The sequence below is a fragment of the Peromyscus leucopus genome, chromosome 1 (assembly GCF_004664715.2).
Source record: "Peromyscus leucopus breed LL Stock chromosome 1, UCI_PerLeu_2.1, whole genome shotgun sequence".
NCBI lineage: Eukaryota > Metazoa > Chordata > Mammalia > Rodentia > Cricetidae > Peromyscus > Peromyscus leucopus.
Window position 1 is genome coordinate 78,775,538 of NC_051063.1, and position 6,584 is coordinate 78,782,121.

The following is a 6,584-nucleotide window of genomic DNA, read 5'->3' on the forward strand; positions in this document are numbered from 1 at the left end:
GACCAAGTCTTAATGCCTTTGGAAGACACTTAATCTCCAAAAGGAACTCTTCTAGATAGGAAAATCCCGTAGGGTTGAATTGAATGCTAGCTCCCTCCCCCAAATGGGTCTCCTTCCCAGAACCAGTGTTGGATATTGTTTAAGAGGAATCTGAAGATGAGGTCATCCTGGATCACGCAGTTTGCCTCCAATCCAATGACTGGGGATGTAGCTCGGTTGGTAGAGCACTCGCATGGCTTGCACGAAGACCTGGAATGAACCGTTAGCAAACCAAACTCGAGAATTAAAACAGACTCCCAGGCTGAGCCGTTATGGGAGGCAGATGTTTCAGCTGAGGTCAGGGCTGAGTAGTCACCAGGGGGGGCAATCCCAGGTCTTCAGTACTGGTTAGTATGTGTGCCAGAGCACTAGAGGGGGTATTAGAGCAATAGGTAATAGAGGCTGTGGCCACTTCCTGCAGGAACTGGATATGCGAAATTGTGAGAATTTCGTGAGAATACATCTTGAACTAAGGAGCTGTGGTGTAAGGGGGGCACAGTGGGCTGAATCTACATGGAGGGTGCTGGTGGTAAACTCCAAGAACGTGGGACTTGGTCAGGATTAGAAGTGAGCAGAGTGTATCTGGAGTAAGACAGTAGGGTGTGGTGGCGACTGTGGTGCAGACAAAAACCAATCACAGCATCTGTTCACCAGCTGTCTCACGTGGCCCCATCTGCTCTGACCCAGCCCCACCAGGCCATGTGGTAGACCTGGCTGGACTGTCAGCGATTGTGGTCTGAAGTCACAGGGGACAGGAAGGTGGCAGATCTGGAGGGTCACACAGCTAGATGGACTGATAACCAGCTGGATGGGGACACTCCCGTATTTGACACCAACACTGTCGCAGGGACTGGGCCGAGCAGGCAGAGCAGCTCTGTAAATCTCATTGCCTCTCCTGTTAGAGTTTAGCCAGTCCTCCGCTGAGGGATTTGCTCTTAATGGATCTGCCTTGTTTTCTGGTGCGGACAAACCCTTGCCCTCATAAAACATTCATGGCTCAATTTAGCTTTGGGGGAATGGAATTTCAACCCCCAGGCCCTGGTGCAGAAATTGCCTCTAGTCCCAAGAACTCACTCTGGCTCTGATAGTCATCCCCAGCTCAGGGACTCCCCTGGGGGGTCTGCAGGGAATTGGCAGGCGCCTTGGTCTTCTCCGCCCCTGGCCCTGCCTTACTGAAGTAAGGTGAGGGCTTCCCTGGAGAATGGAGGCACCTGTGCATCAGCCAGCAACTCCTACCTGCCTGAGTCCGGCTGGCCCTGGAGACCCGCTAAGCCACCAGAGGACTGAAGCCCATGGTTGAGCCCAGGTGAGAGGAGGAGGAAGACCCCAGCCCACCTGTAGACTCATGGGAAATAATTTTTGCGAAGTTTGTTACTCGGCTCTCATAATAGGCCTCTTCTCTCCGCGTTGGCCATGACATGGAGGGGCAACTGACCCCACACACAGTTCAGGAGCGATGTGGTGTCCTCATGAGGGGACACCACAACCAGGTAACATGTAAAAGAAAGCATCGACTGGGGGACGGGGGGACGGGACTGCTTACGGTTTCAGAGGGTGAGTCTAGGCCTGATGTGAGGAGCGTGGCGGCAGGCAGGGAGGCGTGGGGCTGGCGCGGTAGATGGGAGCTTAGATCCTGGTCCACAGGCCCAGAGAGTGAGACTGGGCCTGGCAAGGGCTACAGGCCCACCTCCAGTGACCCAGTGACCCACCTCCAACGAGGCCACACCTCCCAGTTCTTCCTAAGGGGCCCACTAACTGGGAGCCAAACGTTCAAATATATGAACCTATGAGGGCCATTCTCATTCAGACCACCACATGTAAGATTTTTACGGGGGGGGGGTGGGCAGTCAGCTTTGGGAACCATTTTCTGGGACTTCTGAGAAAGAGAAATTTACCAACCATCTGGGGGGTGTGGGAGGAGAATGTGATGTCAGGAATGGATGGAGGCAGCCGTCTTATCACACCAAGACCTCTTCATAGAACCAGAGGACAAGAGGATAGAAACCAACATTGAAGAAAGCAAGCTGGGGAGCATCCAGTCCTTGATACATGTGAGCTTCTAGATCAACAGTGTCGAGAGACTGCCCCTGAGCGGGCTAAGCCAGCCCTAAATGGCACTCCTCCTCCAAGGTGGGCCACAACTACACGCAGCGGCACATTTAGGTTTGGGGTTTAGTGCCTGGGCCTCTAGACAGAGTCCATGAGAGCATCACTTCTGGGGAAAACCAGGTCAATTAGGTACCCAGCAGATGTAGATTTTATACATGAATTTTGGGATATCTGGCCAGTGGCAGAAGCCATCCGTCAGTTGTGACAGGTCTGGAGTGTGTCATTTATTTCCGCTGTCCAGGGTGGCCTCTGTTCTGAGACACCCCATGGTTCCTGCTTCCTGTGGTTACAACCCAGAACCCTTTTCTCCCGCACAGTGTGCAGGGTCAGCCCATGTGCAGGGCTGCCGTAGATGTAGGAAATGAGTGGAGGAAAAGGAAAACACCCAGTTCAGCCTGAGAACAGTGAGAGCAGACTTTTAATGGTCTGAGAGGTTGGTGTCCTTGGACCCTGTGGCTCGGTGTCCAGGGCACAGGAGAACACACCCGGCAAGGTCTGAGAATCACATTTTTTCTAGTCAAGAATGGGGGGGGGGCTGGTTTCATCAGGTCCAGAACCTGCAGGACAGGAGGTAAGTCAGGCTGCCGGGTTTTCAGACCTCCCAGCCTCAGGGCATGTGGTGGGGTAAACTGTTTTCTGGAACTCCAAGGATAGCAGGTTTCTGGAAGTCTTGGACTTGTTTTATGGCTCTGGTTTTAGAGTTGGGGGGGGAGTTCCTTTGGAAATGAGTGTGTGACATTTGGGGCTGGTACAGGCAGACCCTTCACCCTGCTTGCTCTAAGATGGCAGGGCGACAAGTCTGTGAGTTGCCTCATGTGGATCTGGAAACCGAACTCAGGTCCTCTGCAAGAGCTGTACACTCTCAGCAGCTGAGCCATATCTCCACCCTCAGACTAATTCCCCAGGGAGTGGAGCAGAAATCCCAGGTGGTTATAATGCCAGCTGCCCCCTCCTCTGGGTCTCTCTCACTCCAGCTTATCCCCTGCACACCTACTCACCCTTCTTCCTTACATGACCCTCACCAGAAGCCAAGTAGATGCCAGCTCCTCCAGAGCTGTGAACCAAAATAAACCTTTTTGTTGGTTTGGTTTGGTTTTGGTTTTTCGAGACAGTTTCTCTGTGTAGCTTTGGAGCCTCTCCTGGAACTCACTCTGTAGACTGGGCTGGCCTTGAACTCAGAGACCCACCTGCCTCTGCCTCCCGAGTGCTGGGATTAAAGGAGTGTGCCACTATCTTCTGATCAAAATAAACCTCTTTACTTTATAAATTATCTGCCTCTGATGTTGGTTAGGGCAAGAGAATACAGACAAATACAGATATGTTGGGTCTCTGCTGGGGAGAGGCCTCCTGTTCACCTCTTCCCATTTTCCTGGCCCCTGCTCCACTGATTCCTGAAGCCACTGGAGAAGGACATGCCAAGCCTGGGTAATGGCGAGGGGGCTCAGAGCTGGACACTGAGGGGAATAACCAGGACACAGGTGCCCCATAACCAGGACACGGGTGCCTCCATCAGCCTTTGTGTCCTGAACACCCTGTGACGTGGCCTCCAGTCCCCTGAAGCCACACTCTTTTCTTCTGTCAACCCTGGAGGGTTATTAGCCAGTCTCCCTGACTGGGTGGGTGAGCCCTCACAGCTCATCAGGGCTTCCTAGGGTTAGCAGACAGCCCAGTGTCCCCAAGTAGGATTTATACCTCATCTGACTGTCCAAGCATGGCCCACAGCCAAGGAAGTGGACCTGCTCACCGTGGATACAGAAAGAAAGTTCGATGGCAAAAACCACAGTGCCACATTGGCTAAGAGCTGAGACAGTGACACTGTCCTCCAAGAGTATAAAACTTACCCCGAGGCTTGGTCCCTACAGTGGGGGAGTGGCCATGGGACCAGGTAGAAACTGCTCGTGGATGGAAGAGTGCTTTCCTCATGGGAGTGGGTGAGCTGGGCCACTTTTCTCTCTCTTGCTCACTTTTTTTTTTCTTTAAGCCCAGCCCAGGCTGGCTTAAACTTACTTTGTAGGTGAGGCTAACCTTGAACTTCTGATCCACTTGCCTCTCCCTCAGCAGTTCTCAACCTGTGGGTCACAACCCCTTTGGCAAACCTTTATCTCCCCAAATATTTACACTACGATTCACAACAGCAGCAAGATTACAGTTATGGAGTATCAATGAAAATAACTCTATGGTTGGGGGGTCACCGCAACGCGAGGAACTGTATTAAAGGGCTGCAGCATCAGGAAGGTTGCGAGCTGCTGGCCTACCTCCTTAGTGATGGGGTTACAGGCATGGACCCCCACTCCTGGTTTCGCGCCGTGCTGAAGACTGAAGCCAGGACCTCGTGCAGACTATGCAAGGAGGCGAGTGACTGAGCCTCAGCCGCGGGCAGTTCCTGCCTGCTCTCACGCTCTAGTTTTGCAGCCACATGTGCTGTGCGATGCTGTCTACACAGACAAAGCCAGTGGCAGGTGGCACTGGGTAGTGGTTTAAAAGAAAAAAGGGAGTGGCCTTGGGGGAGTAGGTGTGGTCTTGTTGGAGGAAGTGTGTCACCGTGGAGACAGGCTTTGCGGTCTCACATGCTCAAGCCACATCCAGTGAGACAGACAACTTCCTGTTGCCTGTGAGTCAGGATGTCAGGAGTCTCAGCACCTCCTCCAGCACCATGCCTGCCTGCAGGCCACCACATTCCCAGCCACTGTGCTCCCTGCCATGATGATAATGGACTGAACCTCTGAAACTGTAAGCCGCCACCTCAATGAAATGTTTTCCTTCTAAGAGTTGCCGTGGTCATGGTGTCTCTTCACGGCAATAGAAACCCCAAGACAGGCTGCTCCACCCAGCACTCCATGGCCCTCAGAGCTCTTTTCATTATAAATCCCCCAGTGTTGGGGTTTCTGCTACAGCAACAGAAAACAGACTATGACGCTGTCCTTGCCTCCTTTGAGGGCATCCCTCTCAACCCTCCAGGGAAGCAGCAGGACCAGGGCAAACAAAAAGACCACAAAAGCCATAAAAGAGCTGTTATGATTCTCCAAAGCCACGAGAACAGGCTCTTCTTTCTCTCGGGACCAAGGTCCCTATGTCCCCAGACACACTGCCAGGTAGTTAGGAAAGGCCTCATGGAGACATACCACCCAGCTGTCATTCAGACCCAGAACATTCCTCAGTCTTGGTACAACCGCAGCCCAGGCCCACCTGCCTTCTGTTCCAACCCAGCCCAGCCCCTACCTGAGTCAGCCTGCCCGCCAGGGTGCTGGTCTGCACGTTGAGTTTTTTCTTTGCTAATTCTATGGTTCTGGGGATCAAACCTGGTGTCTCACACATGCTGGAAAAGTGCTCTTCACACAGCCACATTCACAGCTCTGGGCTTTTTTCTTGGTAATATCCTTAACCCAGGAGGAGGTGGTGTCCCTTCCCTGGCTTGGTGTCCTGCTCCTCCTGTTGAAGTTGAGCGGGAAGGCTGATTCTTATTCCCGTGGGTGCTGCCCTCACAGGAGGACCCCGAGGCAGTTGTCTGCTCTCAGCTGTCCCCTGTTCAATGTGTGGGTGCAGGTGCATAAAATAGGTCAGTGAGAAAATCACACTGTTTATCCTGGAGATCTGCAGGACCGAAGAGCCACTCATGGCTAACAGTGAGGGGCCATCACGCTTTGTCCCTCCTCCAGGAGGCACCCCCTCCTCCAGGAGGCCCCCCTCTCACCTTCTGGGGTAAGACACATCTAAATCACCTAGCCTGTGGGATGAGTTTGGCACAAGAGTTCTCCATCTTTCTGTCAAGCCAGCTTCTCAGAGTCCTCTTCCTTGCCTCAGCCTTGTCCCTAGATGTGACTGTCCTGTTGTGCATTGAACAGCCGATGTGGGTCCTCTCAACACTGTCTCCATGTCTCAGGACTTCTCTTGTTTTAATGAAGCCCTCTTCTAAATTCATGGCTCTTCTTTTCTGGTCAAAAAGTCCCAACACATAGAATGAGGTTGACTGCTCATACAGCTCCTGGGGAGGTTCCAGAAGGATATGTGATGGTTAATACTGTTTGTCAACCTGACAGGATCTAGGACAACCTAGGAGATAAACTTCTGAGCATGTCTGCAAGGGAGTTTCTAGATGGGGTTAACCAAGGTGGAAAGACATCCCCACCCGCTGCCAAACTGTGGGAAGTACCCTATGGACTGGGATTCCAGACTGAATAAAAAAGAGAGAGCTAGCTGCGTGTGGACAAGAACAAGCTGGCTGTGCCTGCCACCCATCATCCCTGTGGGTACAGCGTGACCAGCTGCCTCATGCTCCTGCCGCCATCACGGGACTTCACCACAGCGATTAGTGTAAAAACCCTTAGTTGTTTTTGCCATGACAACCAGAAAAGCAATTAATGCCGATCGCTACCACAATTAATGCCATCGCTACCGATGGCTCCCTAGGCTACTGAGACAGGAGTGGCACATGCAGG